Source organism: Lepisosteus platostomus, chromosome 22 (genome assembly GCF_059453375.1).
Source record: "Lepisosteus platostomus isolate fLepPlt1 chromosome 22, fLepPlt1.hap1, whole genome shotgun sequence".
Lineage (NCBI taxonomy): Eukaryota > Metazoa > Chordata > Actinopteri > Semionotiformes > Lepisosteidae > Lepisosteus > Lepisosteus platostomus.
In genome coordinates, this window is record NC_142632.1 from 1,041,532 (window position 1) to 1,064,581 (window position 23,050).

Here is a 23,050-nt window from a genome sequence, read left to right on the forward strand (position 1 = left end):
ACACACAGCTGCCAGTGCACCTCTACATACCCGACCACCACTGCATCACACAGCTGCCAGCGCACCTCACCGTGCCAGGCCACCACTGCGTCACAACACACAGCTGCCAGTGCACCTCTACATACCCGACCACCACTGCATCACACAGCTGCCAGCGCACCTCACCGTGCCAGGCCACCACTGCGTCACAACACACAGCTGCCAGTGCACCTCTACATACCCGACCACCACTGCATCACACAGCTGCCAGCGCACCTCACCGTGCCAGGCCACCACTGCGTCACAACACACAGCTGCCAGTGCACCTCTACATACCCGACCACCACTGCATCACACAGCTGCCAGCGCACCTCACCGTGCCAGGCCACCACTGCGTCACAACACACAGCTGCCAGTGCACCTCTACATACCCGACCACCACTGCATCACACAGCTGCCAGCGCACCTCACCGTACCAGCCCACCACTGCGTCACAACACACAGCTGCCAGTGCACCTCTACATACCCGACCACCACTGCATCACACAGCTGCCAGCGCACCTCACCGTGCCAGGCCACCACTGCGTCACAACACACAGCTGCCAGTGCACCTCTACATACCCGACCACCACTGCATCACACAGCTGCCAGCGCACCTCACCGTGCCAGGCCACCACTGCGTCACAACACACAGCTGCCAGTGCACCTCTACATACCCGACCACCACTGCATCACACAGCTGCCAGCGCATCTCACCGTGCCAGGCCACCACTGCGTCACAACACACAGCTGCCAGTGCACCTCTACATACCCGACCACCACTGCATCACACAGCTGCCAGCGCACCTCACCGTGCCAGGCCACCACTGCGTCACAACACACAGCTGCCAGTGCAACTCTACATACCCGACCACCACTGCATCACACAGCTCCAGCGCACCTCACCGTGCCAGGCCACCACTGCGTCACAACACACAGCTGCCAGTGCACCTCTACATACCCGACCACCACTGCATCACACAGCTGCCAGCGCACCTCACCGTGCCAGCCCACCACTGCGTCACAACACACAGCTGCCAGTGCACCTCTACATACCCGACCACCACTGCATCACACAGCTGCCAGCGCACCTCACCGTGCCAGGCCACCACTGCGTCACAACACACAGCTGCCAGTGCACCTCTACATACCCGACCACCACTGCATCACACAGCTGCCAGCGCACCTCACCGTGCCAGGCCACCACTGCGTCACAACACACAGCTGCCAGTGCACCTCTACATACCCGACCACCACTGCATCACACAGCTGCCAGCGCACCTCACCGTGCCAGGCCACCACTGCGTCACAACACACAGCTGCCAGTGCACCTCTACATACCCGACCACCACTGCATCACACAGCTGCCAGGGCACCTCACCGTGTCAGGCCACCACTGCGTCACACATATTTCAGCGCCATATATTTCATGGATATTATGGAATATAATGGATGGATATCTTAGTTATCTTTCTAGTTCACAGGTTTGCATGCATAATTTAATTTTGAAAGCCACTGAGACATCAGGTACTACTGTTGTATTTATGAAAAAGAAACAAAACAAAAAACATACTAACAACTGTGCCATCCTACTCCTTAGTTAATACATTTTATTATTCATAAACAGTTAACATTGTTAGCAAAATATTTTGAATTATATTTAACCCTATTTTATCTTTAGTTTTGTATTTAACTTATTATATGATAGTCAGACTTAATGTATATTTGAACAATGAAAATATATTTTTACAAGATTTTACATTAAGCACTTAAAATTAATATGGTTAATAATAGTAAACTGTAACATGCTGTAACAAGATCGGTTAAACTGCAAAGAAAATGCTTTCAGAGAAAATGTTTCAGGTGTGAAGAACATAGATGTCCAATGCAATTTCAACCAAACCTGTTCCCACACACCCTGCCCCCACTACCATTAGAATATACACAAACATTTTAGCGTTTCATTCTGAGCAGAAGACCCTCACACCTGAAGAGTGCTGGCTGTGACGAATTAAACCGGTTTTACAGGTTTCAATCACAGACCATGTGACATGGGACTCAGTAAACTAACACAAAGCGCCACTGGCGCTTAATACTAACCAAATAATACCTAACCAAAATCAGCAATATGGAAACAGAACCTGTGTAATTGTTGATAGATGATGTACTCGTAACATTTTTTCAAGACGAACTACAACATTTAAAAAATGACTTGTATGTACTTGATATCTCTAATCAATCCACGGGTCCCAGCACAAAACGAAACTAAAACGCATACCGTTTCGCGCTTCTTATTAGTTGCTCAAAAGTAATTTGACCGTATGAAATGCATAATATAAACCTAGAAACATATACGTGAGCAGTACTTAAGCACTGTAGTATCGGTGTTAAGACATACCTCTCAAATACTGTAAATCAAGTTAAAAATATCTCAAGACCGATTCTGGTCGTTATGAAACCATGTTTCGTGTATGTTTTCTTTTTCATCTTGAAATAACTCATTTCTAAATACCTTTTTCACTGTTAACATCTTGCAGCAACTTTGCGACAAAATATACACTCTGACAGTTCATCCTGCTACCAACATTAAATAAAACAAATCTTAAGATTTCTATATTTATGTCTTTATTTAGTGGTTTCATTAGTGACAAAGGCTAAACTTTCTTGGAAAAATGTATTTTATGTGTTGCGGAAAAAACTGACTTGCTTTAACAAATTATGTTTACAAATCCTTTCACCTGGCATTTTCGTAGTTAGAAATTATGGAACGCTCTGTTAAAAGCAAGGGAGTTTTTATGTCCGTTGCAGTTCTTTTGCAACATGAATATAATTATATCGTTATTAATTTCTTGAGATACGCGATTCCATATTATATTCCCTTTTAATCAAATTGTAAAAGTATGCTTGTTGACTCCGGTATCACGTTAGTTAAAGACTTCGAAGCTTACAATGTTTAGGGAGAAATGGAATACTGGTGTGTATTTTTTTCTTTAAAGTACCAAGACCAGCTATATACTGTATGTTTACGTTCCAAAATTAATATCGTTTATGGCCTTCACACGCGTTACAGTATGCTCCTATTCTTTTTATGCTCAGCTACTAAGATTTCCCTTCAGTGGTAAAATTCAATATCTACAACGGGCACAGTAAAGACGTTTACAGTAAGTCTTTCTACAACAGACCAACGGACCACGAGTGCCCCTGTCGGTCAACCAATCACGCACCGCGTGACCGGCCTTTGACCGGTAGGCGGTCAAAGGTCTTTTCTAGGTCTACACTTAAAATGCACAGAGGGAGGGAGCGATCCTCTGAGTACAGACAGACATCCCTCAACAAGGCCAGGTTGTCGCTCATCAGGCGTCCTGCTATCCCACAAGTCTGTTCTTTCCCTACCAGTGAGGCCACTACATTTTGTAGGCGCAGGAAAAGGGCTTTGGACAGGATCTTAGTGTCCACGCCTAACAGGCTGAGGGGTCTCCAGTTCTTTATGTCATTCTTTGCTCCTTTCTTAAACAAGACAGAGATAGTGCCTTCTCTTAAGGAGTCAGGCAGCAATTCTGTCTTATAGCTATCTCGAATAGGAGCAGTAGTGGATCCTGAAGCAGATCCCAAAAGGTGCAATAAAATTCTTTAGGGAGCCCGTCAGCACCCGGAGTTTTCCCCTGCTGTAAGCTCTCCATAGCCTGTCTCAGCTCTTCTACTGTCAAATCCCTCTCAAGTACTTCCCTATCTTCTTCACTCAAAACGTTTTCTAGCTTTGAGGTAAAAAAATGAATTTCTTCATCCTTTACCTCTGTAGAGCTGTACAGTCTTGAGTAGAAGGCCTCGGTGCAGGAGAGGATAGCACTCGGCTCTGTTCTCTCTCGTCCCTCCTCATCAACTACACTTTCCATGACAGACTTGGAGCCTACCACTTTCCTGAAAAAGAAGCGAGTACACTTCTTATTTTCTTCCAAGAACTGCACTCTGCTTCTTAACAGCACTCCTCGACTACTTTCTTCGGCTATGCTCCGGATGTCCTTTTTTAAAAGGGTGATATCCTCGAGCACATCGAAGCCACTGTGCAGCATCGTGTAGAGACGCTGCAGCTGCCTCTGTTTCCTGGCTAGCACTCCTCTCCATCTGGCAGCAGCCTTCCTTCCCTCAGCCATGAAAAAGGCCTTTGTCCTCACCTTCACCTCCTCCCACCACTCTCCTACTGACCCGTACAGACACTGCAAGGACAGCCACTGTGATAGTTTCTCCTTGTAGCGGGATACTACCCCCTCGTTCTCTAGCAGCTTTGTGTTGAGTTTCCAGAGGCCTGGGCCAAAGACAGTCCTGCCCTGGAGTTCCACTCTACACCCTAAAGCCTGATGATCTGAGAAGAAGACAGGCTGAAGAGTGACCCCAACAACTTTCACTCTCTCTGAGACAAAGCAATAGTCAATTCTGGAGCTGCTATTCCTCCCTGACCATGTATATCCTGCTGTTGTGGGATATATACATCTATATGTGTCTGAGAGTTTAAAGTCTTGAACTAAGTTTTGCAGGGCCAGTGAGCTGGAATCCAATTTTATCGGAGAGCTAGACTGCCTGTCTGTGTGCTCTAAGATACAATTAAAATCCCCTCCCACTATCACGTCTGTGCTACTTAACAATAGGGGAGAGAGTGCCTTGAGTAGCTCCACCCTTCCTCCCACGTCAGTAGGACAATAAACATTGATTAGCCGCAGGTTAACGGTCCCCCATTCCACATCCACACACAGCAACCTGCCATCTATGACCCTCTGAATACTTTTCAATTTGAAAGCCCATCCTTTGAAAAGAATGGCCACGCCAGAGGCTCTGTTGTTATTGTCCCCTGACCAAACAGAAGGCCCTTTATCCCACCTATCTTCAAAGCTTTTATACCTCTCTTGATAGGCTAAAGCACACTCCTGCAACATCAACACATCTCCCTCTCTCTGCTGGAGGTAATCAAAGACACACTGGCATTTAACTCTGTCATTGATACCTCTGGTGTTAAGAGAAATTATGTTTAGAGCCATATTACATAAGAAAGTGGAACCAGTCTTTACAAAACACATTTCTCTTCGGTCTCACCTGTTACCTTCTTCTTTTTCTTTTTCTTCTTACCAATTTCCTGCCAGCCATCCTCTGAATGAGCCTTCATCAGGGTGGCAGCAGTAAAAGCGTTCACGGAGTCCATTTCAAGGAAGGGGGTAGAAGGAGGGGTGGAGGGGTTCCAGCTGTCCCCATCACCATGCTTTCCTTCCTCCTCGCTCGGGGAGAAAACAGAGTCATTTTTCCTTTTCCTCAAGTCCAGCTCCTGGGAGCACTGAGGGGAAAGGGGTGCAGCCGATGCACCAGTCTCCTCTTCCCCCTCACCCACCAGCTGTTGCAGATCCTCCGTGATGGACTGGATGGAGGAGAGGAGGGCATCTGTAGCACTTGCAGAGTCTGAGAAAAGCAGCTCCGCTGAATCCTGTGTATCGTCGCTGGACCCGCTCCACCAGTGGGGGCCCCACAATGGCCCTCGTTCTGAGGAGCAGGAGTGGGGGAGGGGTCCTCGCTGTTCTCTGGGGTTTTCAAACTCTCGTGCTTGTCTGGTGCAGTCTGCGGTTGTGGGAGCGTAGTGGATTTCTCTTCCACCGGCCCCGGAGCCACAGCAGGACTGATCCTGGCTGGAGGCTGAGATTCTTTGTTCAACAAGGGTTCTTTGTTTGACTTGTTGTTTGCTTTGGCTTTTCGGGCCGGTTTGGCTGAAACAAGCACTGCCTCATCCTTTCTCATTTTGAGTTTATTGGCGTAGGCGTGAGGGCAGTTCTTAAAAACGTGTCCTTCCGAGCCACATAAATTGCACTTTGGCAGCATTGAACAGTCAGAGGCTAAATATCCCTGTTTGCCACAGGTCTTGCAGCATTTCACAGTGCAGGACGATGCCAGGTGTCCCACAGCACCACAGCGCCGACACACCTTTGGTTGTCCCACATAAAAAACATAGCCATTGCAGGCGCCCAGCCGGATTGTAGAGGGCAGGTGCCTTAAGCCTCCATTTACATTGTCCGGTAGCAAGCGAACCTCGAATTTCCTTGCTCCTGTTTTTATACCGTCAACATCTCTAACCTCAGTTCCATGGTGGACGGTGCAGTACTGCTTAAGCCAGGTGTGAATGTCCTCCGTCTTTGCCATTTCCGAGAACATAACAACATGCACCGTTTTCCTCTCTCTCTGTGTCAGAGGCTGCAAGTTGATCTTCTCAAGGGCAGGAACTTTCCCTCTTTTTGCCTCAAACACATCCACACATTGTTCAAACAGAGAATAGGTAGCAAAAACAACCTCAAATGCTTTCTGACCTGGGAGAGCGAAGATGAAATCCAAGTGCCGAGGTTCAAAGCCAAGTTCCTTCTGTAACACTTTTCTGCTGAACTGCATACGATCCATGAAGAGGTCATCCAAAAGCTCAAAACGTACAGCATTCTTGCGGGATCCAAAGGTTGCCATCTCAAACTGCAAAACAAACACTGCTTCCAGTAAACAAGAAAACAATCCAACTACTCCAACTACAGGCTGATCAAGGTATCTCCCCTGCCAGGTAAGCCGAGAGCCGCAGGCGATGAGCCCGGAGCTGAACGGGCCCCACTGGCTCGTTTGTAAGGCCAGGTGCATTGCCAACCCCGACAGCAGCTGTCCAGCCACGCACTCTGGTTTCTCTTCATCTCGTACAAATCTTTTGCCTTTTACTAAAGATTTCCATGGAGAGGAGCATGAATGAGTTCCATACAATTTTTGTGCTTCCCTGCCTTCGGGTGGGGCGCAGCTGGGCTGGTCAAAGAGAGAAAACAAAACCGCTCACAATCGCTCTTACAATGCAGTAAGTAGCACAGGCTACTTAGAGAGTAGGCTGAAGTGTTTTAAAACAACCAGCGCCGGGCAGGAGTCGAACCTCCAAACTCCTAATCCATTGTCAGACACATTATCCATTGCACCACTGGCCCTGCTGTGACATTGCAGGACTGTAACCCAGTGAGCTTAGCACTGCAACTAGTAAAATATTACCCCCGGTCCATTCTTTTCCAAAAGTGAGAAACACCTGTTTTCTACATTTTGTCTGTTTTAAAACCATATCTCTTTAAACCAAACCAAGAGTTTGTCTTTTGCACTGATATTCTGATTCATTTCGATTTCAAAGAAAAAAAAAACATTACCTTCCAAAGCATCATAAAATTGTCCCTTCCTCCAGACTCTACTTCTCTCTTGTAGTAGTACAGCAGACCTTTCCAGGTGAGCAGATCACAGAGTCCGAAATGAGCTTCCTCCATCAAGCAAAGTACCTGAACATGACTCTGTCATCATAAAAGCGCCCCTGTAATAAAGAAATTAAATCCGAAATCAAGAGGGCAGTTGCCTACTGAAATACAAGAAGTCATAAATTTTAACCTAGCAACACATTAAAGGCTGCATCTATACAAGTACGATTCTAGAAATGCTCACCAGATTACTTTTTAAGAAAGAACTGCGCCTCAGGTTCCGCCGAGATCTTAACGCGGATGGCAGGATTCAGAGTCTGGAGTGTGGAATGATGGCGCACAAAGGGTCCACATACTGTGGATCCCTCAGTGATCTTCCGCGTATTCAAACCGCCAGCATGTGACTCCCCTGTCCCCGTGACCTCATTGCTCTGCTCTCTCCTCTGTGCAGCCGGGCCCGATTCAAGTGAAAAAAAAATATGCCCTCAACGTGAGATTTACTCTGGAGCAAGGATAGATGTTACCTTTTTATCATTGAACAGGATGTATGTGATGTGGCGACTAGGTTCAATTTTGTATCCTCTTTAAAAGATTAAGGACTGGGGTGAGCGTGATTTACCACCCTGCGCACCGTTTAAGCTGCATAGACTCGGTCGTTTAACTCTTCTCCATTAGCAGGGTTAAGGTTAAAGAAAACCATTGCTGACTTCTTTTTTTTTGCCAGCCGCTAGCGCTGATTAGCAAGGTTTGTATTTCATGTTTTGCAAGTTGCATCCATTTTAAGAAAAACAAGTCGCGTTAAAGACAGTAAATGAATACTTGCATTTAATTAAGTCTAGCTGTAGGCGGTTGTCCATAATGACCAGTTCTGTTCGAGAACACAGAACAAAAAAGGCACCGCTGGGATTCAGACCCAGGATCTCCTGTTTACTAGACAGGCGCTTTAACCAACTAAGCCACGGCGCCCTGGGAGTGCTGTCGTTTTGCAGCCACTTGGACACACCACTCAGACACATCTGCATTCGGTGTGTGCTCCGCCTGTTCGCTGAGCAAGTTGCCACCTTTACATATAATAGGAACATCGACACCAAGAGAAAGGATGACAAATGGCTTTCATCTGGAACTTTTCATGTCCAAGGAGCTCAATGTGCATTCTGTGTACAACAGGGCCACTGAACTCCACAATGGCCACTGAACCAGTGGCTTGCTGGCTTGACATCTCCCAAGGAAAATGTTGAAATCGCATGTGGAACAGGAAAATGACCCTCGAGTACGAGGGAAAAAAAAGAAAAAGATCATCTGGAGCGCGGCAACCCATGTCCGGACAGCCTAGCTTCCTCGACGAGGTGGCCGAGTGGTTAAGGCGATGGACTGCTAATCCATTGTACTCTGCACGCATGGGTTCGAGTCCCATTCTCGTCACTCTCCATGTCTGACAAGCGTGCCCGTGTGCCTTTGGCCCTCCTGTTGTTTGCTCCAGTACTAGAGCCGTACATTTCCTAGCGGTGGCTGAACATGGTATAGTAGGCTAACGTCAGTATCGAGCAGTGACAGTAACAGTATTTACGTGCCGCTGCTGCCAAGTGGCTCTGGTTTGAGACCGCGTTTTCACTTACTTGCAATGCAAACGGAGAAAGCGATTTTTGACAGTCTCTCGAGAGATTGCGCTAGGTGTTTAGGGATAGACTTTGTCAGTTCCCCCTGGGATGATGGCCTCTCAGATAGTTTGTGATTTCTCTAGACGTTTATACACTAGAAGCCTGCTTCATGGCTTAAATCCAAGCTAAGGAAACGAGTTAGAGGTCTGATGCAGAACTGCGAATTCAATGACCGGGAACACTACAGTACATTGCACTGTGTGTGTGAGGAAAGCTGCCCCCTTCTGTCCCTTGTCGACCGAACAGAGGACTGTAAAGGATACCGCCAAGAAACTTTAGGATGCTGGTTGGAATCCAGCTCCAAAGAAGCCCCTTTGGGTGTTATGTCATCAAAAAGTAAGAACAGCGAATCTCCCTTTGATCAAAAGCGCAACAGAATTGTTTTCCGTGGAGCAGGTTTCAGAACCGTAGACCTGTTTTATTCGTAGGGCAGGGCGCATTCCCAAACACGAATCTCCTGTTTTAGAAATGCTTTGGGCGGCGTGAAGTGAAAATAAGAAATGGGCTCTAGATGCACATGGAAGCAATCAAGTGTTTCATCCGAGCTGTTTCAAAGACTGCTCAAGAGCTTTCCTTTCACAGAGGCACAACGATTAATGATGGGTGTGCACCCTTCAATGCGCCTTACGACTCTAGGGAGTGATTGAGACATACGTAGCGTGTGCTCATTTCCCTCTATTCCCCGTATTGCAGTGGTAGGATGACATAAATTCCTGCTTCGAAACGTAACGGCATTATAATCAAGTGCAGGAGCTGAGGGCTTTAGTTTTGTTTCGTTTTCCATGGCGTTCGTAAGCGCGCAAATCAAAGGCAATTCCTGCGTCTAACAGGAATGTAAATGCTTTGGAAAGTGCAGTGTGGTGCAGCTTGTAAAATCCTTGTCCACATTTGTGGTTTGTTGATGTTTTTTCTGTCTGCCAAAGTTGCATTTTGACATCCGGACAGGGGATACTTTATCATTTGAACGTGAAGCCAGCCTTAAACCCTCTGAGGCATGTCTGTCTGCCGGCACGTATTTTGTCAAAGGTATTTATTTTTTTTTTAAGTTTCCGCAGCCACCTCGCACTCTGTGTTAGATTATAGGAGGAATGCGGCGGGGGTGAGCTCGCTGTAGTCGTGGCCGTGTGGTTAAGGCGATGGATTTGAAATCCGTTGAGAACTCCCTGCGCAGGTTTGAATCCTGCCGACTATGGCGTCTGCCACACGTATCCGTGTGCCTCCGTGGCAAAGGCGAAGTGCCGCTTCTCCTTTCCTGTTGCTATAAATACGCTAAATCACTTGGCCCTGCTGCCACGGAAATGAGTTCTTCAGATAACCACACATCTTGCGTTCGCGCCTCTGGTGCTCTACTTATGCCTTTGAAAACCTAATGAATAAAGCTGAAAGAACCGACACAGTATGTAGGTGCTCTTAAAGCACGCAGTGAAGAACTGTTAACAGCAAGGGTTTCAGTGGGTTAACTGAGGAGAAGGCGTGATCGCTAATTGTTGACTTTTTATTTGGTGTTAGAAACACTCTTACTGTGCATGACGTGCAACAAATGTAGCCACAGAAATTGCATCACGCTTTCATGTATGCTATTGCAGACACCAACGTTGCCTAGATAGAAAACCGAAATAGCCGTGGGTTTGCTTGCTGGTCTGAAGGATCTCTCTTCGAATCGCTATCATTTGTCAATGGAAGTAAAAGGCGCTGCACAGAGAGGACCACGGTCGTGAGGCCGGTTAGCTCAGTTGGTTAGAGCATGGTACTAATAACGCCAAAGTCGTGGGTTCGAGCCCCTTACTGGCTAGGTCCTTTTCTCCTCTCTTACCAAAGCTGTTAGGTTCCTTTCCGTGGTGAGATGGGTTGTCATGCAACTCTGCCACATAGTGCCGACAAGCAATTAAATGACAAAAATGAAGAGAGTTAAAGCAGCTAGAGAGGTTCTCTTACAACTTTTGAGCTGACACAGTTTTGGAAAATGTTTCCTTCACGCTGCACTGTACCATATAGGCAGCCAAGAGTCTCCAAAACAAAACAGAATTGACAGTCATATAATGTCCATTAACCCCGGTTTTAAACGCAGCATCATGTCTGCCATCATAAGAATATGAGTCCAATATTTTAGAATATAGTCAGAATGACTTCTAACCTTACCTGTGGTCTCTTTAATCCCTATTGCTCAATGCATGGTGTACGTACTGCATACATGTGTCTTGAGAATGAGGAATGGGCCCCTGAGACAGTCATTTGCCTGTTTCACAAATGATCGTATTTTACTAGAGATTCTGTTTGGGATTCAGATGTGCATTCGGACAGCAATCCCTTTCAAGAAATGATACGTTCTGGATGAGGTCAAAGGTGCTGGAACACTGTATTTAGGATGTCTTTGCAGTGATTGTGTGTCTCCTGCTTCAACGCAGTGACATATAGATGTGCTCCTGTAATTTATTGGTACAAGCCCAGGGCAGTAAGCAGTCTGAGGATTTATTTCCAGACGGCATAGAACAGTGAAGCAGTGAAGTAGTGCAACACACTGGATCAATATATTATTAGATTCTATTCTACTTAAATTATTACATTATACACAACTTGAGTTCATTTTAAAAATTAAAAGGTAATAAAAGGAATGCATTTTCATGAGAAAGATAATACCGATATGCATGTGATAATCTTCCTTATATCATGTCGTGCATCATTTGGACACTTTGTGGGCTTGAAATACAAAGAAAATCATGTTCTATGGTACAAGACAAATACAAAACTTAAGCTTTTATTTTAATTAGATTTGTTTATTAAGCATAAGCAATCATTTATTACATTAATATATGTGAAAATAACATTTTAGCATCATATTATTACATACAGGTCTCTAGCTTCAACACAGTGATATATATATATACTCAGTGATTTATTGGTACATGCCCAGGTCAATAATCAGAATGAGGATTTATTTCCAGACGGGCTACAGGTAGTGTTGTGAAATACTTCAACACACTGGAACGCAGATTTAGACCCCCTGCACTCTTACTCCTTAAAAACCAAAGAAATGAAGATATGTAGCAATCACATTGCAACAGTGCTGACAGTGACTTAATGCTTATACTAGTGGACTTCTGGTACCTTTAGGGTACGGTGTTCCCTGAAGGGCTCTCAAACCCCGCATTTCAGATGCCTAGCTGTTTCGCTGATGTGTTGCACCTCAGAATCACTTTTAAACCTTACCTCTGGTATCTTTAATCCCTATTGCTCAACGCATGGTGAAAGTATTGCATAAATGTGTCTGAAAATGAGCAATGGGCACCTGAGAGACTCATTTGCCTGTTTCACAAATGATCATATTTGACTAGAGATTCTGTTTGGGATTCAGTTGTGCATTCTGACAGCAATCACTTTCAAAAAACGATACATTCTGGATGAGGTCAAGGTGCAGGAACACTGTATTTAGGATGTGTTTGCACTTATTCTGTGTCTCTAGCTTCAACACAGCGATATATGTATATGCTCACTGATTTTTTGGTACATGCCCAGGGCAATAATCATTATGAGGATTTATTTCCAGATGTGCTAGGGGTAGTGTTGTGAAATACTTCAACACACTGGATCGCAGGTTTAAACCGCCTCCGTGCGCCATCATTCCACACTCCATACTCTGAATCCTGCCATCCAAGTTAAGATCTCGGCGGAACCTGAGGCGCAGTTTCTTAAAACGTAATCTGGTGAGCATTTCTAGAATCGTACTTGTATAGATGCAGCCTTTAATGTGTTGCTAGGTTAAAATTTATGACTTCTTGAACTTCAGTAGGCAACTGCCCTCTTGATTTCGGATTTAATTTCTTTATTACAGGGGCGCTTTTATGATGACAGAGTCATGTTCAGGTACTTTGCTTGATGGAGGAAGCTCATTTCGGACTCTGTGATCTGCTCACCTGGAAAGGTCTGCTGTACTACTACAAGAGAGAAGTAGAGTCTGGAGGAAGGAACAATTTTATGATGCTTTGGAAGGTAATGTTTTTTTTTCTTTGAAATCGAAATGAATCAGAATATCAGTGCAAAAGACAAACTCTTGGTTTGGTTTAAAGAGATATGGTTTTAAAACAGACAAAATGTAGAAAACAGGTGTTTCTCACTTTTGGAAAAGAATGGACCTGGGGTAATATTTTACTAGTTGCAGTGCTAAGCTCACTGGGTTACAGTCCTGCAGTGTCACACCAGGGCCAGTGGTGCAATGGATAATGCGTCTGACTATGGATTAGGAGTTTGGAGGTTCGACTTATGCCTGGCGCTGGTTGTTTTTAAACACATCAGCCTACTCCCTAAGTAGCCTGTGCTACTTACTGCATTGTAGTCGTACCCAGTAAGAGATTTCCTTCATGTAAATGAGCTGCACCTGACAGCTTTAGAAAAACACCTGGGCTCAGTATGGTGCTGAGAGCTCAAGTTGTGTATAATGTAATAATTTAAGTAGAATAGATTCTAATAATATAATGATCCAGTGTGTTGCTACTACTTCACTGCTTCACTGCTCTATGCCGTCTGGAAATAAATCCTCAGACTACTTACTGCCCTGGGCATGTACCAATAAATTACAGGAGCACATCTATATATCACTGCGTTGAAGCAGGAGACACAATCACTGCAAACACATCCTAAATACAGTGTTCCAGCACCTTTGACCTCATCCAGAACGTATCATTTCTTGAAAGGAATTGCTGTCCGAATGCACATCTGAATCCCAAACAGAATCTCTAGTAAAATACGATCATTTGTGAAACAGGTAAATGTCTCAGGGGCCCATTCCTCATTCTCAAGACACATGTATGCAGTACGTACACCATGCATTGAGCAATAGGGATTAAAGACACCACAGGTAAGGTTAGAAGACATTCTGACTATATTCTAAAATATTGGACTCATATTCTTATGATGGCAGACATGATGCTGTGTTTAAAACCGGGGTTAATGGACATTATATGACTGTCAATTCTGTTTTGTTTTGGAGACTCTTGGCTGCCTATGTGGTACAGTGCAGCGTGAAGAAAACATTTTCCAAAACTGTGTCAGCTCAAAAGTTGTAAGAAACCTTTCCAGCTGCTTTAACTCTCTTCATTTTTGTTATTTAATTGTCTGTCGGCACTATGTGGCAGCGTTGCATGACAACCCCTCTCACCACGGAAAGGAACTGTAGTGGAAATCTAATGAGTTAATTGATTCTTAAAAATGTAGAGAGCTTTACAAAAAAATATATTGGTGCTTTTAGATAATATTTCAAGGATATAACTGCTATGCTACAGTACGTGCAGAATTTTAGAAAACAGTTCGTCAACAAAGTACACTGTTTAGGTTAGTTTAGAAGACCATGTACCAAAACAATATATGCTGTCTGGGTCATTAGAATTAGCTGAAAGTAACTGATAAGCTTTGAATAACAAATCTAGTTTTTCTTCTCTCGCTCTATGATGTAATCTGTTTTCTCTTAGAGAAAGGGGAAGTTTTAGAAGGGACCAAGTGCTGAACTTTTTTACAGCGCAACGTCTTATAAAAACCCTGTACTGCTTGTAACAAATTGAGTCTCTGGTTGCACTTGGCGAAGTGGCAGCAGGGCTCCCAATATTGCAATATTGAAATAAAGACCTTACTCAGGTGAGAACTCTCTCTTGTGGCTTCCTTGATAGTTAAATTTCCATGACAGAACCTAACAGCTTTTGAAAGAGAGAAGAGAAGGACTTAGCCCGTACGGGGATCGAACCCACGACCTTGGCGTTATTAGCACCACGCTCTAACCAACTGAGCTAACCAGCCTTATGACAGCAATCCTCTCTGTGCTGCAAAAAATCGAACTCAGGGAATTTCTTTTGCCCTCCTTTGAATAGAAAGCCGTGTAATTCAGTGTACGGGCTTTCTCGTGCAGTTTCATGGTTCTTGTAACCCAAATCCTACACTGGCGTGAAGTGACCCCCCATTTCACAGCATTTTTCAGCTGATTTAAAATGTACCTAAAGGAGAAGCATTATTGAAGACCATCAATTACCAAGAGCTTTTGTCAAAGGTTTTGGTGGTCATTTTTAATGACCACAGAGCGCTGTGACCTCGGGTTTACATCTCATCCAAGAGACAGCACCCTTTTACAACACAGCGTCTCCGTCACTATGCTGGGGCATTGGGACCCGCACAGACCTCAGGGTGAGCGCCCCCCCACCGGCACCATTAACACCGCTTCCAGCTGGAAACTTTCTTTTTCCCTGTAGCTCACCCTCATCCGGGTACTGAACTGGCTAACACCTGCTTTGCTTCAGTGGGTTTTCAGTTGCGAGTTGCAAGGGGATGCAAGTGATGGAGCCGCTCGCTGCAAAAGCCACTGCTTTTGCTGGGAATCGAACCAGAACCACCCGCGTGGGAAGCGAGAATTCTACCACTGAACCAACAATGCTCAGTGCCCGGGCCTTCAAAAAAGACGCTTTTTTGGTGCTCTGTTAAAAAAGCATCGACATTACCTCTTTCAAAAAGCTTCACTTTCCTAGTCACATTCCAAGGCTCATTGAGCCCGGGCTGTTTCCTCCAGCGGTATAGTATTGCAGTTAGACATGTAAGACTATGTCACGCTCTGACGAGACTGTCAAAAATTGCTTTCGCCGATTGTATTGCAAACCGGCGGAAGCGGGGTATTGGGAAAAGTTTTCAACTAGCAATAATCGCGCCTCAGCTAAACCTCACAGGCTACGATACTGCCAATGCGCAAAGCTGACGGTTGCCAGGCAACCGCGGGGATCCTATGGAAATCGTTATCAATCGTCTCATGGCATGTCGTTGCTGTAACGCTTCATATTTGTCGTCTTCTTCTTCTAGCTTGAGGTTTTGAAGAATTTCATGACAGACAAGGGCTCCGTCGGGAACAAAGGGCGTTGTGAGAGAACCGTTGCTTATTTTCAGCAGCAGAAATACAACACTTTAAATACAAGATGACAGAACAATGACGAAGGGCATGCCGGGAGGAACTCATGCACTACAGAGGAAAGGGGGCGGGCACGTACAGTTCACATTCAAGCCACAAGTACTCTTCTCGGATGTTGCACAAACAAATCCTAACGTCCTGAAAGCATTGCAGCATGTTTGTGTCCCACTTCCCGTGGCTGCAGGACGACTGACACGAGCGGACAAACACAATCTGTGGCGTTTAGCGTGACATAGTCTTGCAGGCATCGTGCTGTCTCACTGCAATACTATACCGCTGGAGGAAACAGCCCGGGTTCGATGAGCCTTGGAATGTGACTAGGAAATTGAAGCCTTTTGAAAGAGGTAAAGCACTGCACAACGGAACTGAGGGAGAATCTTACAGGGAATTCTGAGCGGTGTCTGCATACACGCAGTCCGATACGGGTGCTGAAAGCTTGAGCTACTCTCAATGTCATGCTGCCTTTCCTCAGAGTAAATCTGTTACATTGAAAGAATGCTTCTCGCAGGTTCAAAAAGGGACCCTTGTTAATTGGAGAAATAAATGATTTCGAATGAATTCTGTATGCGTTAAAAGACAGCTATACACAGAAAACATGCAGGACACTGCTCATGATGTTTCCCGAGCCGAAACACAGTGCGTTTTTCCAAGCCATCTGACAAAGCCCGCCCACTGAAAACTGCAGCAGATCGTGTAAAGACGTTCAACTTTGTAACTACTGCACGCACAGGAAGCAGAATAAATTCCTGTTTTCAAACTGTCAAAGGTTTGCTTTGCGAACGCTGCAGGACATCGCACAATCTCTTTTGAACGGGGACAATCAATTTCTTATGGGATGCAGTAAGTACAGACGTTTAAAAAGCTCCACTCATGCCGACGATGCAGCATTAAGAAGCGCAACCTAACGTTTGACAGACAAAAGCCGGGCGCCGCTACGAGCAATATGAAATCAAACTGACAGCACACGGCGTTTCGCGCTGACTCAAAAGTGATCTCGACAGACGCTGTTCTCTGCATAACGCTGAAAGAGCTAAAGAGCGTTTCTGTTGAGACGTAACAAGCTCGTTTCTTTCTACCATGATGTTACCATGACAAAATCTGTCTTTAAACACCTTCCTCATTCTCTGACGAGACTGTCAAAAATTGCTTTCGCCGATTGCATTGCAAACCAGCGGAAGCGGGGTATTGGGAAAAGTTTTCAACTAGCAATAATCGCGCCTCAGCTAAACCTCACAGGCTACGATACTGCCACTGCGCAAAGCTGACGGTTGCCAGGCAACCGCGGGGATCCTATGGAAATCGTTATCAATCGTCTCATGGCATGTCGTTGCTGTAACGCTTCATATTTGCGGCCGGACACTTCCCGCCCCCCAAAGAAAAGAGCGCCAATCAGACAGGCGGAGACCTAGGACTCGCGGAGCAGACGACCACAATCGCCATAACAAGAGTGATTGTGAACGTTTCTGTTTTCTCTCTTTGACCAGCCTAGCTGTGCCCCAACCGAAGGCAGGGAAGAACAAAAATTGCATGGAACTCATTCATGCTCCTCTCCACGGAAAACTTTAGTAAAAGGCAAAAGATTTGTACGAGATGAAGAGAAACCAGAGTGCGTGGATGCACAGCTGCAGGAGCCCAGGCCGCCTTCAAGGCCTCTGCCCTGCCGGTCGTGGTTGGCAATGCACCTGGCCTTACAAACGAGCCAGTGGGGCCCGTTCAGCTCCGGGCTCATCGCCTGCGGCTCTCGGCTTACCTGGCAGGGGAGATACCTTGATCAGCCTGTAGGTGGAGTAGTTGGATTGTTTTCTTGTTTTGTGGAAGCAGTGTTTGTTTTGCAGTTTGAGATGGCAACCTTTGGATCCCGCAAGAATACTGTACGTTTTGAGCTTTTGGATGACCTCTTCATGGATTGTATGCAGTTCAGCAGAAAAGTGTTACAGAAGGAACTTGGCTTTGAACCTCGGCACTTGGATTTCATCTTCGCTCTCCCAGGTCAGAAAGCATTTGAGGTTGTTTTTGCTACCTATTCTCTGTTTGAACAAGAGAGGAAAATGGTGCATGTTGTTATGTTCTCGGAACTGGCAAAGACGGAGGACATTCACACCTGGCTTAAGCAGTACTGCACCGTCCACCATGGAACTGAGGTTAGAGATGTTGACGGTATAAAAACAGGAGCAAGGAAATTCGAGGTTCGCTTGTTACCGGACAATGTAAATGGAGGCTTAAGGCACCTGCCCTCTACAATCCAGCTGGGCACCTGCAATGGCTATGTTTTTTATGTGGGACAACCAAAGGTGTGTCGGCGCTGTGGTGCTGTGGGACACCTGGCATCGTCCTGCACTGTGAAATGCTGCAAGACCTGTGGCAAACAGGGACATTTAGCCTCTGACTGTTCAATGCTGCCAAAGTGCAATTTATGTGGCTCGGAAGGACACGTTTTTAAGAACTGCCCTCACGCCTACGCCAATAAACTCAAAATGAGAAAGGATGAGGCAGTGCTTGTTTCAGCCAAACCGACCCGAAAAGCCAAAGCAAACAACAAGTCAAACAAAGAACCCTTGTTGGACAAAGAGTCTCAGCCTCCATCCAGGATCAGTCCTGCTGTGGCTCCGGGGCCGGTGGAAGAGAAATCCACTACGCTCCCACAACCGCAGACTGCACCAGACAAGCACGAGGGTTTGAAAACCCCCGAGAACAGCGAGGACCGCTCCCCCACTCCTGCTCCTCAGAACGAGGGCCAGTGTGGGGCCCTCAAAGAGAGAAAACAAAAACGTTCACAATCATTCTTGTTATGGCGATTGTGGCCGTCTGCTCCGCGAGTCCTCGGTCTCCGGCCGTCTGATTGGCGCTCTTTTCTTTGTGGGGTGGGAAGTGTCCGGCCGCAGGGGATCTTGGGACCTCGCTTTGCATAGCGGCTTCCCAGAGTGCGTCATTTCCGGCACAGTGTGGCCGGGTGTTTTCCGAGTTATCGCACGGATTGGGCACGCCCGCAAGCCGAGAGCCGCAGACGATGAGCCCGGAGCTGAACCGGCCCCACTGACTCGTTTGTAAGGCCAGGTGCATTGCCAACCACGACCAGCAGGGCAGCCTTGAAGGCGGCCTGGGCTCCTGCAGCTGTGCATCCACGCACTCTGGTTTCTCTTCATCTCGTGCAAATCTTTTGCCTTTTACTAAAGTTTTCCGTGGAGAGGAGCATGAATGAGTTCCATGCAATTTTTGTTCTTCCCTGCCTTTGGTTGGGGCGCAGCTAGGCTGGTCGAAGAGAGAAAACAAAAACGTTCGCTATCGCTATTGTTATGGCGATTGTGGCCGTCTGCTTGTGAGCGGTTTTGTTTTCTCTCTTTGACCAGCCCAGCTGCAACCACCCGAAGGCAGGGAAGCACAAAAATTGCATGGAACTCATTCATGCTTCTCTCCACGGAAATCTTTAGTAAAAGACGAAAGATTTGTACGAGATGAAGAGAAACAAGAGTGCGTGGCTGCACAGCTGCAGGAGCCCAGGCCACCTCCAAAGCCTCTGCCCTGCCGGTCGTGGTTGTCAATGCACCTGGCCTTACAAATGAGCCAGTGGGGCCCGTTCAGCTCCGGTTTACGGTTGCAATTCGACATTGATTATATACGTATAGCCGTATTTTCGCCGTGAATATATGTATATTCGACGAATCAATGCCCACAGCTTGGCATACAAGGGTTTTGCTGAGGGGGTCTTGCCACCTGCCTGAAAAAAACAGTAAAATGTTTGAGTGCCTATAGAGTTTCTATTTTTATTTTCTTGAGAAAAGCTGATACCATTTCCTGGACACCCCGTCCCCCATCAGTGCGCGGTGCCCGGGGAAAAATCTGTAGGGGGGCATCTGAAATTCTGAGGGGGGGTGATATTTCGGTTGAAACGGAGCTGTACGGTGCAGCTACCCAAATGAAATCTCGCAGCTATGCCATTGATTAGTGCTTCATGATAGAAGATAACGACTAGCAATCTGGTATTTGCGATGAAGTTCAGTTTCACATTTTTCGTCAGTCTCACGGTTTGTATTGCCTGGAGCGAAAAGTACCATAAGCGTTCATTTTTGCAGCTACATGGATGTTCTGAATCGTTAAGAAAAAAATGTTGTAAAACCAACAGAAAGCACAAACTGCTATAACTAGTCCTAGTTAAATAACGATTTTAAGTATAATGATAAACTACTGCAAGGAATCGGTCCACCTGAGCAAACAGGATCGTAATGTTGACACTCAATAACGACACTGATATGTGCAGTTCCTGGACGGATAGCCCTCCTGCCCATCAAACAGACTGAGTGACTGTTCGTGTCATTTAGTGTTGTCTGACCATTGACAAAGTACAACTATGTTTTTAGGGCGCAAATTAAGTTAGGTAAATCTTTTTGCCCAAAACTGAAGGGGCGACATTCCCCCCTCCCCCCGTGATGCCAGGCCTGTCCCCATCCTATTCCATAATGTCATTATATATAATACCATACAATAGTGACCAATCCTTACTAACTGCATGCGTTAAAATTGCACATCAGCTCATAGCAGGGGGCACATAGCCGCGATGTATTATCAATGTTATATTTCAACCATAATATCGACAACATTAATAAACGCATACGTTGAGAAAATATCGAACCCAGCATATTTTCCGGTTATATACCACAATGCATTGCTAGTATTCGTTGGTCACCATTTTGGACACATTTTTCAAATGTAGAAGTATATCCGCAAATATCTCAGCAATCCTCTTTTGACGAGTAAGTATGAACAATAATAATACTATCTGAATACATACAGATCTTTCTTAATATTATTTTGATTAAAATAGTACGTGAATAAGCAAAAAATGGCACATAAAATAGTGTGAATGGGGAAGATGACACAAAATCGTTTTGCCGTTTCTCTATTCTTATTCTATGTTGTACTTTCAAACTTTGGGTACTCTTTAATTAGGACAGACTTTATTGCTCAACTGCTATGATGCAAGCCAAATTTTATACATTTATTTCAGTTTTGAGCTTAGTAAACCGTTCACTTTTTAGATTATACTAAAGAAGATATTAATCATCATTTATTTGGGAAGTAATATTATATAATTTTCTCCTAGCTGCGGTGCTGAAGTCCCACCCTACATCAACAGAAAAAGAAATAAAGGAGCATGCAATGTGTTACTTGAAGAATGCATATGCAAGGCAGGGGGCCAGGAGATCTGGACACTGAAAATAATAGGTTTTTGGTTCTAACTGTTAGGACAATTAGACAGGGTTTGCAAATAGTGGAAAAAAATCATCTTAACTTCCATTGTAATATTTTTTTTTCTTGGATATATAGAAGTTGTACATTTTAAAATGTATATTTGAATCAAAATGTGGTTTTGAGTTAGTGTGTTAATGTAATTAGTTTTGTGTTTGTCATTACTATACTGTATATTGCCATGTTACCAGAATTTGTAGCTGAAGTTTAAGACTAGTTGTGTTTTTTATGATTATTGCCCATATGTTGATTGTTGATTGATTGTATACAATGTATAATTTGAAATACATATGTTTCAGGTGTGAATGTGTATTTTCAGAATACATTTCTAAATCTAATCATTGGCTTGGTTTACTTGTTTCTACACCTATAAAATCTATCTTTGATGTATAATAGACCTCTTCCCATATACGTATAATAGACCTCTAAAGTTATGCGTATAATAGACCTCTAACCATATACGTATAATAGACCTCTAAAGTTATCCGTATAATAGACCTCTAACCATATACGTATAACAGACCTCTAACCATATACGTATAATAGACCTCTAAAGTTATACGTATAATAGACCTCTAACCATATACGTATAATAGTCCTCTAAAGTTATCCGTATAATAGACCTCTAAAGTTGTCCGGAACTCCAACCATATATGTATAATAGTCCTCTAAATTTATCCGTATAATAGAACTCCAACCATTTATGTATAATGAACGTCTAAACATAGACGTATAATTGACGTATAACTTTAGACGTATATTAGAATTTCATTCTAGACGAATTGTAGACCACATTTAGACGTATAAGGTATGCGTTTAATAGACGTATATTATACGTCTTTGCCCACCGGGTGGGCTCCAGATGCACATGGAAGCAATCAAGTGTTTCATCCGAGCTGTTTCAAAGACTGCCCAAGAGCTTTCCTTTCACAGAGGCGCAACGATTAATGATGGGGGTGCACCCTTCAATGCGCCTTACGACTCTAGGGAGTGATTGAGATGATTCGTAGCGTGTGCTCATTTCCCTCTATTCCCCGTGTTGCAGTGGTAGGATGACGTAAATTCCTGCTTCGACACGTAACGGCATTATAATCAAGTGCAGGAGCTGAGGGCTTTAGTTTTGTTTCGTTTTCCATGGCGTTCGTAAGCGCGCAAATCAAAGGCAAGTCCTGCGTCTAACACGAACGTAAATGCTTTTGAAAGTGCAGTGTGGTGCAGCTTGTAAAATCCTTGTCCACATTTGTGGTTTGTTGATGTTTGTTCTGTCTGCCAAAGTTGCATTTTGACATCCGGACGGGGGGACTTTATCATTTGAACGTGAAGCCAGCCTTAAACCCTCTGAGGCGTGTCTGTCTGCCGGCACGTATCTTGTGAAAGGTATTTTTTTTTAAACGGAGAGCAACTTTAAAAAGGTATCCGCAGCCACCTCGCAGTCCGTGTTTGATTATAGGAGGAATGCGGTGGCGGCGGGCTCGCTTTTGCCGTGCTCGAGTGGTTAAGGCGATGGGCTCGAAATGCGTTGGGGACTCCCCGCGCAGGTTCGAAACCTGCCGACTCCGGCGTCTGCCGCATGTCGCCTTGTGCCTGCGCGGCAGAGGCGAAGTGCCGCTTCTCCTTTCCTGGTACTATAACAACGCGAAATCGCTTGGACCCGCTGCCATGGACATCAATTCTTCAGATAACCACACACTTTGCCTTCGCACCTCTGGTGCTCTGCTTATGCCTTTGAAAACCTAATGAATAAAGCTGAAAGAACCGACACGATATGTAGGTGCTGGTAAAGCACGCAGTAAAGAACTGTTAACAGCAAGGGTTTCAGTGGGTTAACTGAGGAGAAGGCGTGATCGCTAATTGTTGACTTTGTATTTGGTGTTAGAAACACTCTTACTGTGCATGACGTGCAACAAATGTAGCCACAGAAATTGCATCACGCTTTCATGTATGCTATTGCAGACACCAACGTT

General features: G+C 45.2%; 7 non-coding genes across 7 annotated transcripts; 3 read left to right on the forward strand and 4 right to left on the reverse strand.

Moving 5' to 3' along the window:
* Positions 1-6,699: 6,699 nt before the first annotated feature.
* On the forward strand, positions 6,700-6,816 carry LOC148642613 (U5 spliceosomal RNA). The gene has a single exon (XR_015929274.1). It is a non-coding gene; the product is annotated as a U5 spliceosomal RNA (small nuclear RNA).
* A 1,774-nt stretch (positions 6,817-8,590) lies between these two features.
* On the forward strand, positions 8,591-8,672 carry trnas-gcu (transfer RNA serine (anticodon GCU)). Its single transcript has one exon. It is a non-coding gene; the product is annotated as a tRNA-Ser (tRNA).
* A 6,819-nt stretch (positions 8,673-15,491) lies between these two features.
* LOC148642615 (U4 spliceosomal RNA) lies at positions 15,492-15,633 on the reverse strand. Its single transcript, XR_015929457.1, has one exon. It is a non-coding gene; the product is annotated as a U4 spliceosomal RNA (small nuclear RNA).
* A 1,330-nt stretch (positions 15,634-16,963) lies between these two features.
* LOC148642616 (U4 spliceosomal RNA) lies at positions 16,964-17,105 on the reverse strand. The gene has a single exon (XR_015929441.1). It is a non-coding gene; the product is annotated as a U4 spliceosomal RNA (small nuclear RNA).
* A 229-nt stretch (positions 17,106-17,334) lies between these two features.
* Positions 17,335-17,452, reverse strand: LOC148642617 (U5 spliceosomal RNA). The gene has a single exon (XR_015929309.1). It is a non-coding gene; the product is annotated as a U5 spliceosomal RNA (small nuclear RNA).
* Positions 17,453-18,965: 1,513 nt separating this feature from the next.
* On the forward strand, positions 18,966-19,082 carry LOC148642618 (U5 spliceosomal RNA). The gene has a single exon (XR_015929345.1). It is a non-coding gene; the product is annotated as a U5 spliceosomal RNA (small nuclear RNA).
* Positions 19,083-19,199: 117 nt separating this feature from the next.
* On the reverse strand, positions 19,200-19,314 carry LOC148642619 (U5 spliceosomal RNA). Its single transcript, XR_015929319.1, has one exon. It is a non-coding gene; the product is annotated as a U5 spliceosomal RNA (small nuclear RNA).
* Positions 19,315-23,050: the final 3,736 nt, after the last annotated feature.